We start from the raw sequence: 12,445 nt of genomic DNA on the forward strand, positions 1-12,445 counted from the left end.
CAATTGTTCATACAGCTATGTATTCGTCTTCTCCTAACGCAAACACCTCTTTGCGCCATGGATTTAGCGGTTCGTTTGTTCGTAAGCACATCTGAGGATCACCCTCCACAGTGCTTTACCCTGCGAATCCCTTTACACGCGGCTGCCAGCTCCGTTTGATCCATCACAGAGAATCCGCAGCGCTCGTTTCTATCCATGACTGAGTCTTCTCAATAGTTTGCCTGGAGTCAGGACACAGGGCCAGATCAGTCCAAAGATGAAAGAAGACAGAAAATGTAATCTCTGGGTGGAAAAGTGAAGATCAAGGATTCCGAGGGTTTTTTTTTTCTAGAAGATTGTTTATTGTGATGCCCCCGGTGCTGTATATACTAATAAATAACCTCCAGAGCTGTATACAATAATAAACCCCTGCTACTGTATACAGTAATAATCCCCAGGGCTGTATACAGCGATGCCGGTTAGCATTTACAAAAGCCTGGTTTTAACTTATTTTTTTTCCAATAAACTCCCTTTATCTGCAGACCCAGTCATCTGATATTTGGGGTGACTTTTCCCGGCTCAAACACCACACTGTGCTGATGCTTTATGGCAATGCTAATGAAGTCCGTTCCTCCATAGACTTTCATTAGTCAGGGTGTCTGGCTGAGTGATTAAGACTGAGCCATTCTAGTGTTTCCCACAGGCAGTATGATAAGGAGTCGGGGTGGTTGTTTAGTAGATTGGGGTTCAGTTAAGACAGCGAGAACTCATACAAATGGCTAATATGCCTCTGCCTGAAATAGTATATTATTTAAAAACTGGAGCTGTTTAAAAAAAAAAGGAAAAACAGGACAATTTGTTTGAAAAATTATTTATATTCTGAAGCTATTGATAAAAATTGGAAGAATCTGGTCGGTTTAACCCAACATAATTCAACGTATCATTAAATAAGCGGCGACCTATCCACCTAGGTGTCACCCGGAGTCGAAATGACCTGAAATACAGTGAATATTCAGTTCAGTCGCAGGGTAAGAGGATATTTTACAACGATCTGTCACAGAAAGAGTTATTGCACAAAGCCGGTGGAAGAAGAGAATGGGAGATCCAGCAGGGGTGGAGTGGGAAATAAATATTAATTTAAGGATATATATCAATGAAAGATCTAGAGCAGGAAAAATCTGAATAAAGAGACAGTAAAAGGGGTTTTAAGAGCTTCCGGAGAGGACATCTAAAGAAAGCATGACCAAGATGGATAATATGGACCCGAGAGCCCCCGACAAACCATTTCCTCGTATAAAAATCACGCCAGCAAAAAAAAAAAAAGCTCATTCAAAGGGATTTAATGTTTTTTTAATGCATGAATAAAGTATGGATTTAACACTTTAGATTCCAGAGAAGAGAGTACAGCATTAATGCTGTTTTATGCAGCCAAAGAGAGAAAGAATATTATTTTTTTCCTGTTTCTGTTCAGTGGAGATTTAATGATCAGTGGAAACTCCACATTAAATAGTTAAACTTATTTATTGTGGCATATTTTCCGGGAGAGGAAAATATAAGCATGATCTGGTGAAAAAACACTTGCTTTATGGATACCAATATGTCTTATTCTTGTTTGCTAAAAACTGGTTTTTTTAACTCCATCAAAAAAGTTTATGTTTAAAAAATATATATTTTGCTTCTTGAGCTCAAACACTACACTGAGCGGGATTCTTTATGGCAATGCTAATGAAGTCCGTTCCTCCATAGACTTTCATTAGCCAGAGAGTCCAGCAGGGTCATTAAGACTGAGCTTTTTTATTATTTCTCACAGGCAGTATGATAAGGGGTCAAGCTGTTTGTCTGGTAGATTGGACAGAGCGAGAACTTATCTCATTGACCCTGGGTTTGCTCCAGACATATCAGATCTGGTCTTTTGCAACAAAAAAAAATAGTGAGAACTAAAAAAAAAAAAATATAGTGCCTTATTACTCAAAATGATGTTTAGACATGAGGCAGATTGTCACTGGTACACCCAACCCTGCTAGGAAGACAACATAAATGTGCCTTGAAACTTAGAACCAATCCATAAATCTCTGCCAAGGATTCTGTGAGAGAGATATAGCCCCCAGCTGGTACATCGTAACGATTCCAATGAATCTTCGCACTCCATATGCCTTGTGTCACGGGTCCTTGTTCTTGTTAAACGGTCTCAACTCCACAGAGCCTTGTACCCCACTTGTTTCAGAGAGGGCATCAAAGCACAATGGACATCGTCGGCAGAAGGTGTCCTCAGAAGAACCAAAGAAGACGATGGATTCATGGAGCTAGTCTGTGAAGTAGAGACTGTGGAACAAAGAGATAATATCATTGTTACTTCCAGTGAGGTTACAATACAATGTATCAAAATCTCAGAGAACTAGGAATAAGGTGTGTAGAAGACTATTTCCCCTCTCTTAAACTTCACTACCTAATGGTCTGCTGGGAAGAAACATGGTGTTATTGCTTCTCCAATTGTTTCTGAACTCATGATAAATCCCAACACCTTAGAAGGTTTAGCGTTTACTTGTGAATGATATGTAATGCATCAGCGTATCAGGCATCATCTTGTCCTGGACTGGTCATTTGGTAAGCAGTGGAAATCCCTGATAGACACTTACCTTTGCTTACACTCATGTGAGCCGTTGCTATAATATGTAGTCATGGGCTGAATACACGTGGTCACACTTTGTGAGTGTAAGAGCTTAGCATACTGCCACATACGTCCAGTGGGTGGCCACACATAGGTAATTTAGGAGACTTTTCTTCTCCTTAGTGGTCCTGAATCATTCCCATTGGTTCAAATTTCAAACTTGAAATGTGAAGAATAGTTTCTCCAAAGTAGGGAACCATTAATCATGGACATGTTTCAGCATCTGCTGTTCCTCATCTGTGTGTTGCCTTTGGCACCTCTATAGCCATCTTCACGAAGAGGTCTATGTTTGGACTACCCTTCTTCTCCCAGGAAGAGCTTGTAAGATGTTCAACCAAGAGCAGGCTTAATTGAGTTTATTCAAAGACAGAACATACATATCACATACAAGACGTGCCAGGAGGAGGCAAAGCTTAAAGCGGAACCTTTGCATCTAAGACAAAACCCAAACGGAATTCATCACTGAGAGCTGCCATCTTCTTGGTTTAAATTGCTCCTTCAAACTTAGATAGTCATGGCATTATCTTTAAATAGAAACCACAAGGATGTACATTAAACCACGCGTGGTGTTTTTACAACGGACATAGAGATGAAGGATTCCTATTTGGGCTAACATTAGGGTTCTAATGCAATCTTCAAAGATGGATTGTGGGAAATGAAAGTCAATTTGCAATTCCAGACTGCTTTTAGTTGAGGAAGGTGTGAAGATCTTTAAAAAATAATAACATAAATGGTGGATGCTTTTTTTAATGTTGTATTCGATAATGATTTAACTCACATCTGACAGTTCTTCTTTAAAAACAATACTCCATCATATGGTATAAAAAGGTTTTTATGGGGATGACTTGTAAACATTAATGCCTGAAAAAATGCTTCGGGGGAAGCAGCTCTTAACTCTGCTCAGATAGCGTATAAAAACAAGTGACAGCCGTTTATAAAAAAAAAAAAGATTAAAGTTTTCACAGAAAACCCAATAAAGCAGTTTCTGCCAGAACACAGCTTTGTAATATTACCCTGGGTCAAAAAATAAGTCATATCAACAATAAAGCATATATGTTCCCTTTAAGAGAATATGGAGTAGACTTTGACATATTACATTAAGTTCTTAGTTTCACACTAAACTTTTTTCTGCTCACTCTAGGGCATGCGATTTTAGGATGTCATGTGATATCTGGCAGTCGAACGTCCTTGCATACATCCACTGGTGTATGCTTTACGGCAGGGCTCTCTTTGCCGTAAGGCAGGCATCCTAATGGAAATGTCAGTATTAGTCCCAGAGGTAACAAAGTAGAAGGGACCTCTGAGGTCTTGAATGCATACATGACTCTTCTTCTTACTCTATAAATGCTGATCCACTAAAAGGTATCAACAAACCTGGGAACCTTCCAAATAAGATGAGCCTCATGAAATATTAACCCTTTAATAGCCCACCATGGAGATTTTACATAATGTCTCAATAAATGTGTTACCCAGATGGCTCTAATACTGGCCACCATGGAATCCTTGACTTGTCATTATTTAAAGATACAATTAATTCAGTCACCTGCGTTGAAAGTGGGATATCAACCATAACATACTGGTAGGAAAATAACCAATTGGCTTTCTTATGTATGATCACAGCGGGGAGAATAGGAAGGAGTCAGTTCCATCACCCTGAGACTCTGTAAAACACCCTAAGACTCAGGGTCAACCTATGACAGGTTGAATGAAAACATTCAACTTTCATAGCGGTCCAAAACAAAGAAGAAGGTTCTTGGCTTAATGGTAGCTGAGCCACTTCTGGATCAGCCTCCAACCATTCTTGACCAGGCTACGAGCAAGCCCCTGCCACATCCTATATATATCATACATTTCTCTGTAGAGCTTCATCGGTCATATTGTGGATGTAGGGGAAAGAAGCTCTACATTTCAACTGATTACCGTGATTTAACAAGAAGAAGACCAAACATACTTACAACATAGAAACAGCTTACTATTGACAATTTGTGGATACAATTTGTAACATGGTCCTGCAGTAACAAGATAATGAAACACGTGTTAAGTCTGTCTTCGTTCTCTAGAGCTCAATGTTGTTATCACAGCACATTTAGTTGATCTCTAGCGATACATCCCTTAATGTTAGAGGAGAGCAGACTGCTGAACAGGTGGTAACATATAACCTCCCCCTCACTCCCCAATCCTCGGAGGTGTCTGTATCAGCAAGACAAGATCTCATGAGAAATGACACTAAATCCTAAATCAGGTTAAGGTAATCATAGGGCAACTCGGCAATCCTGGGATGGAGGGTCTGGACCAAGATTTAGGCACGCAAGGGTTAGATAAACCAGAAACAGCAGTCACGGAGAGGGCCGATGGCTTATATGTTTCTGTTACTTTGTATACAGAATTAGTGTTTAAGGGCAGTTATAGAAAATGTATACAATGGAGCCTGTTACCAGGTCATGACTGGCCATCTGGCAGACAGGGCAAATGCCTATTGGGATGCTGGCCCCCATCGCTCGGTCTGCGGCTCCAGCATTGGCGGCACTCACATCATTGGGCAGATGCCGGCCCTAGTGCCCAAGTGCCAGAGATGCATTACCAGTGCGAATCCGGTCTTGCCTCTGAATGTTATTGATAGCCTATGGGACGTGGTTTTTATTGGAGTGCACCTCAATATAAAACAAACTTGCACTCGGCAGAGAAAACAAATATTTCACATTAGACCATCTGTTAATGTACATATAACATTGTATCTTCAAAATTAAGAAGAACATCTTCTGAGTATTAAAACTCAGAAGATGGATCTGTATCAGAAGTTTGGTCGGGTTAGAAAAGCTCCAAGCTTCTGGCCATGGATGGTCCTAGCGCTGGAGAGGTGCTCAGAACTGAACAGCTTTGTGTCTCTCCTGTTACAATATTTTCCATGGTTGGACTGAACAGACACACGGTCAGTTTTCAGAAGATGTTTAAATGACAACTTCCCAAGATGAAAAGTAGCCAGGTGAGACCAGGCAACCCAACGGAGCCTCCAATGCATCCACACACCAGGGCAAAGACTGGAGCCCCATGTTCTAATGGCCAGGGGCCGGCTGATGTCAAAGAGAGCAAACAATAGTCAATAACCGGCTACATCCAGGATAAATACACAATTAAAAAAAGACCCAAATAAAAAAGTATTTATAGGACATTTTGCCAAGGTTTCATCTCCCTGGGGGCTTTTTCAGGGTGATACCCAAGCGATATATTCATTTGTGGTTGGTTAATCTTTCCCTAAGAGATTATATTTAAATTAGAACATACATTTTAGAAAAATTGATAATTTCTTACAAGGTACACGCGAAAACACATATATTAAGGCACCGCGGAAATTGCGTTGACTCCCTAGTATGCTTCTGAGACACAGGGTGATCCTTGTTACAGATTTACAGGCTGTGAACGGAGACGGATCATATTTGATAGAAGATGATAAGAATGTCTGAAAAAGGGGGGAAAAGGCATTTTTTCAGGTCAGCTCCGTGTGACCTCTGAAAAATCACTTTTCTTTCCACATCGTGGGCATCGTAGGGGAAATTACAATATGGAAAATTCACACAATTGTATAGGTTTTTAGGAAGGAAAAAAATACCAATTTGTAGGTATTAGGTGCAGATTTAAAATGCATCATACAGAAAGGATTGAAAGGCAGCAAAGTTAACACCGAGTTGGTTTTCCAAGGTGTTTATCATCCTGGTCCCACAGAGGCAGACCACCGGAAATCTTAGATTCCTAGACAGGTTAATGCTGGCTCTGCCACAGGCTGCCATCGATGACTACGAGGTGAGCATTTTAACCAAATATCTCTAAAACAATTACACCGATTGACAAACAAAAAGCCCAATACTAACGGGTTCAGTTGTGATAGAGCACATCTAATGGCGCTGTATAAATAAATGTAGCGTGTCCCACACCCCGGTTTTTAGAGCCAAAGTAATAGGCGTGATGATTATTCTTCACATTGAATCGACCGTCCCTTCTATCACTTCTACAGAAGAACATTGTGTAGCTTTGGCAGAAATCGTATGATTTCCCCCAGATTATTAGATGATTCAGAATATCCACGTTTTACATTCCTTCTCATTTTTTGCCTCCTAACTCCCAGCCTCCGATCATTTATTTTTCTTGTACAACGAGTCTTCGGAGACCGGGGATGCGAGCCGGAATGAATAACCAGAGGCTGTATTTCGGTTTACAGGCACCGAGAAAGCGTTGATTTGCTCTCCAGAATGGTTCAGGACGCCGAGTGCCCTGTTAACATCTGCTGGGTGGAGAAACTCTCTTGAGTTATGGCCTCACTGCTTTAACCTGATATACTTCTTGGACCATCGCAGCAAAAACGCCCTCTGTTAACCCATCAAGTGCCTATTGTATGTCCCATTTTCCCTACTAAAAATCCTCCAAGGGTCCTTCTTTATAAGTCCTCCTTTGGAACTCATATCCCCCCTATCCACCTTTACTATCCTGATGCCCCCACAATTTGCTGTGTCCAAGATTTCAAGTCGCCCGTTGTGATTAAACACGTCAATAATTAAGGTCTCTTATTTTTTATTAGAAAATTGGTATTATTATTTATTGTTTTATATAGCGCCATCATATTCCGCAGTGCTGTACTCCTAGAAATGCATCTAGGCACTTTTATTTCATTATTTTCACCCAAAATGTAATTCGTCATTATTTACTCCCCCAATCATCTTCTCCCTCTACTTTGTCACTCTTTCTACCGCCAAGACACCGTAATTCAAAGATCCCATCGTCATGACGCCCACAGGGGGGGGGGCAGAATGGGCTATATTCAGCCTTGACTGTTGTGCGGAGGAGGAGGCTTTTTGGCGGGAATTTAGGAGGAGGAGTTTAGGTTATGTAAGGTATTGGTTTCCTGGGCTTTCTCCCCTCATTTTAATTTCTCTCTTTAGGAGGTTGCGTGTGGCGTTTTTGTCACAGTCTAAGGGGGGCATCTTGCCAGGTATCCAGGGCGTTAACGTGGTGGTAAGAGAATTGTTGGTAACAACCGGTGGGGGGTTCTTGGCTGGTGGTGCTTGGTACCTCAGGTCTAGGAGGGGCATCCAGGTATGTCCCTTCCCTAAGTGGTATTTGGCTCTGGTACCTGGATTACATGGCAATCTTAGTTGGTTTGTTGTATATATTTACATGTTTGTGTTTTGAGTCATTGTCGTTGTTAACGCACCTATGTTTATTGTTTGGTGTGACAATGAGTCTAATAAATAACATTTGCAGTGGCCAAAAAATTCAATTTTGTGTTGTGTTTTCATTGTATGCCAAGCCCGAAGATGGAGGCTACAACAGTCCTTGCTCTGATAAAGTAATTTCTACGCCCTATATGATCCCGGATTATTAGATGTATTCAAAAACGTGTGCATAGGGCATTTTGAGTTTAAAAAAAAAATAAAAAATCCCGGCATGCTGTAATACACAGCGTTCTATAATCCATTCTCCCAAAAGGAGTTCTGGACTTCACCCAAATTTATGGAAACAGATGCTCAGCAATCCCAAATTTGTCCCATTAAACAGGCTGTCATGTTCATCACAGATGAAAAATCAGCTGTTAGGAGTCCGTGACAGGGCTCTGAGTCACACCTGATTCATAGATTTCTTCCTCCCCGTGCCAATGGAATTTACATTAGTAAACTCTAGAACAATTATTTTTAATTGTTCGAGTACAACTTGGCAGATCCGGTAACACAACCGCCGCATAACAGGACAAGCGAGCGAAGGGCTGGGACGTTTAATATAGATAATAAACCGCCCATTACCAGTTGCAAAATTCCTTCTACCATATAATAGTGGTCTCATACTGGCCAAGTGTTCCGGATATCCAAAATCAGTCCTTAGTTCTGGCTTTATTTCTTAGTGTCACTGGGTCCTTGCACTTATGTCCAGAGCGTTGTCTGGAATGGGTATATTAGGTTATATTTGTAATACTTTATAGTGATATATTTTACTGGGGTGCCTTGTTCATTACGGTTTATATACCAAAGCCTGTGTTTTTTTAAACAAGCTTACGGTTTCCATGAGGGCCGGTATTAGAGCCATTTGAGTAACACATTTGTCTACATAGACTCTTCACAGCAGGTTAAGGGGTTAATATTTAAAGAGTCTCAGGGTCAGCACATTTAGAAAGGGGTACTTTCTGGACACAAACTGATGCTGAAAACAAAAGCATTTTCTTTCTGGTTGTAAGGAAGCTGAGCTGGACATCGTACTGTTTACTACAATTTAACCCCCCCCCCCAGATAAAAACATTCATACATGTAACGGAGAACGAGGACTCGCGCAAGGACTTTGGGAACAATTCAAAAAGTTTGAATGAGTTGTCAATCGCGTGCATTCTCCGACCTGCCAGCAGGGGGCGATGTGATGACTGCGATAAAACGTAGGGTGTCTCTCTGTGTGTTGGGCTGGGCTGCTTAAGTCAACCAATGAGTCTCTTAGACATCTGCTCAGTAGTAAGTAGACTGTTAAAAAAAAAAAAGAAGAAGCGTGTGCTTCTCACGGCTCAGAGGCTAATCTCTCGAAGCCACCATCAGACACAGAGCCGAGCATGACTTCCAACAACAGAGTCCAAGGTAAAAAAAAAATAAGCCCGGTATCAATACTTCTAACAAATAAATGCTGCAAAACTTGGGGTTTCAGCAACTTCAAAGTATTCTCCAGATTTTGGCTGATCTTGCGGTGACCTCTTGCGGCTTCTGTGCTTTATAATAATTATTTTTTTTTTAAGGGCTGTATTCTTTTTTGGGGGAGATGTTCGTTTTTGGGGGAGACGCGTTTTTTGCTTGAATTTCATTTTTTTTTCTTATTATTCTTCATAGGTGGGAAAGCCTTTGGAATGTTGAAGCAACAGCAAGAAAACAGGCTGGAAGAGATAAACCAGGTGAGTTGGCGACGGTGACGGCAAACCTGTGCCAAAGGAGGGTACGTGGCTATATGCCCACTTGGCGTGGCACAGATCCATACGTAATAAAGTGAGAACTTGCCGGCGTTCTGGTGCCAGCTCTCATGGGTCGATAGCAGAGAATCTCCTTCGCTTTTTACTTGGTGCAAATGTTATTATATTTCACTTGTAGGTTTTGTATAATAAAGGGTTAAAACCAAGCATTTCAGACTACACGGGGTTAAATTTAATTGGGTGTAAAAGAAAACGTTCACATTTACAGTTTTTTAATCAATTGCTGTGAAACGGTCAGTCTGTTATCTGGAATATTTGGGTTTCTTCCTCCTTTTACATGTAATTTGAAAAAAAGCAGTAGAAACAGAATCTGCCGGCAGATCGGCCCCATTCGGCCCCCGTCTAGTCTGCCCGTTTCTCCTGCTGTAAAGACTCAAACCTTAATCAGTCGTTGGTCTCGTCTTAGATTCAGGAGCCGTATATCTATCCCATGCATGTTTAAATCCCCTCACTGTATTAGCCTCTACCACTTCTACTGGGAGACTATTCCATTTATCTACCACCCTCTCAGCCATAGTAACATAGTAACAGATGTCTGTGAATGTGTAATGTGGCTTTTGCTTACACACGGTTAAAGTAATTTGTGTCCGCATGTTGTTCAAGCTCTCAGATAACATAAATATTTCTATGTGTGGAATATCTTTTTTTTCCGTGTCTGCTTTCCGGTTGTGATGTTAGAGACCGTGTCACACGATTAAAGTCCTCCGCGATCAGTAACGCGACCAACTGTTTTGGCTAATGTGGTAACCAGTTGTAGATCCCTTTTTATTGCACTGAGAGGGTGGTAGATATGTGGAGCAGACTCCCAGCAGATGTGGTAGAGGCCAATACAGTGGAAAATGCATGGCATAGGGATACAGCTCCTGAATCTAAGACGGGGCCAACGGCTGATTAAGGTTTGAGTCTTTACAGCAGGAGAAACAGGCGACTAGACGGGGGCAGAATGGGGCCGATCTGCCGGCAGGTTCTATGTTTCTGTCTCTGTGACCAGCTTTATCATAGAATGTTTGGGTATTTAATGTTTCAAGCTGGTGAAAGGCACTGAAAAGGGTGACCATAGATTATACAGAACACGTGACATTGTATAGGGGCTCCTCTCCTCGGCTTGCTTGCGTTTCACAAAGTCAAGGTCGGACTAAAGCGCCTGATACGGGTGGAGAGACATATAGCGGATGTAGGTCTGGCGGTCACCTTTTCCTTTATTTTTAAATTATTACCCTATTTGCCATTGCAACATTTTATTTTGAACATAGCTGGCATTAAATTATGACTTTATTAATTATTTTATATAGCGCCATCCTATAGAGCTGTGCCATAAGATGAGACGGAATTGTCATTTCTAAGCAAGAAAAGCCGAAAAGAGGAATATAATATTATAGGCCAGGGAAAGTCAATAGTTATCGGTAGTTAACTGTAACTCTCATTAACCTCAGCCAGCCCTTTACTAAGTGCAGATCAACTAACAGATATAATAACTAATTATTAATAAAATAATAAAATTATTTGGAAGGTGCATTTCCCAAGTATGTATATATATATATATATATATATATATATATATACACACACACTATATATACTTCTGGTTCTTTATGGGTTAACATGGATTCCGCATAGGTCCCTGTAAGTTTCTACGTCTTCCAAAAACTCCCACTACTCATATCCGTGACACACGTGTCTTGAGTGACACTCATAACAAGTCTTCGAAAAATTGCCAGTACAATTACTCATACATCGATGCTATGAATGGGCTATGGAGAAGTTTAACCCCTTTCTCGCCTCTCTGGCTTTTACACCTATGTCTGATTTAGCTTTTCTATGGATCCATATTAAGCGAACTGCAGGGAATATTGTGTTTTTTGGCTTAACTGCAAAAAAATAGGCGTGAAAAACATCTATTCGGTCTCCGCTGTTCCTAGAGGAGCCATCCTTATCCCACTGTGGGATAATCTGGGCTAGGGACAGCCAAATCCCATTACCCATAGTAACAAAAATAGAAATCAACACTTTATTCCTCCCCTGCTGGATTATAATAGGATACAAGAGTAATAATCACTTTGATTACAGTATGCTATAATTATACCGTGCAACTAATGAGCTGCACGGGCGACGCAAAGCGGGCTTCATCGGCTAATTGCAGTTTCTCTGTTTGGGTATAAAGTCAGATATAGGGACAGTATGCGTGCCGAATCTCCCACCCAATGATTGGGCTGTGAAATATATGCCTTCAAATGCAGGAAGGTGACCCTAAATCACCGGGAGACGCATCACTGACCCGCATTATGCAATAGTATACATGATTTCTCCAATTAAAGGGGACACCCAGTGCATTATAGCTCATCAGCTGTCAATCACTTAACTGCCCTCCTCTGAGGAGCAGTGAGGAGCAGGATGTACATGTATCCCGTTTGCAGCAGGGGAGGCTTTTCATTTGCACAAATCATGTCTGGGGTTAGCAGGCGGATGTCTTCTGCAGATGCGCGATCTTTCAGATCTCCTTACATGAGCACAGGTGAGCATCCCATGCATCGATATGCCTGACTGCTACACCTGTGCTTATGTAAGGAGATGCTGACCAGTAATAGCATGACGGTGACACTCAACGGCTCTCAGGAATAACACAAAGCTTTTGATATTATATCCGTTATTCATCGTATAAAAATAATGCATATCAAATCACTTTAATATGAAATAAAATGATTTTTATTATTAAAAAGTGATATTATTTATAATTATTTACCTTAAGTAGAGGCGTTAAAAGTTCCGTTTAAAGGAAGCAGAAAGAGTTAGTTTGTCACAATTGGATACAATTA

Source organism: Sceloporus occidentalis, unplaced genomic scaffold, assembly GCF_023333645.1.
Source record: "Sceloporus occidentalis isolate IW3139 unplaced genomic scaffold, rSceOcc1.0.p SCAF_127, whole genome shotgun sequence".
Classification (NCBI taxonomy): Eukaryota; Metazoa; Chordata; class Lepidosauria; order Squamata; family Phrynosomatidae; genus Sceloporus; species Sceloporus occidentalis.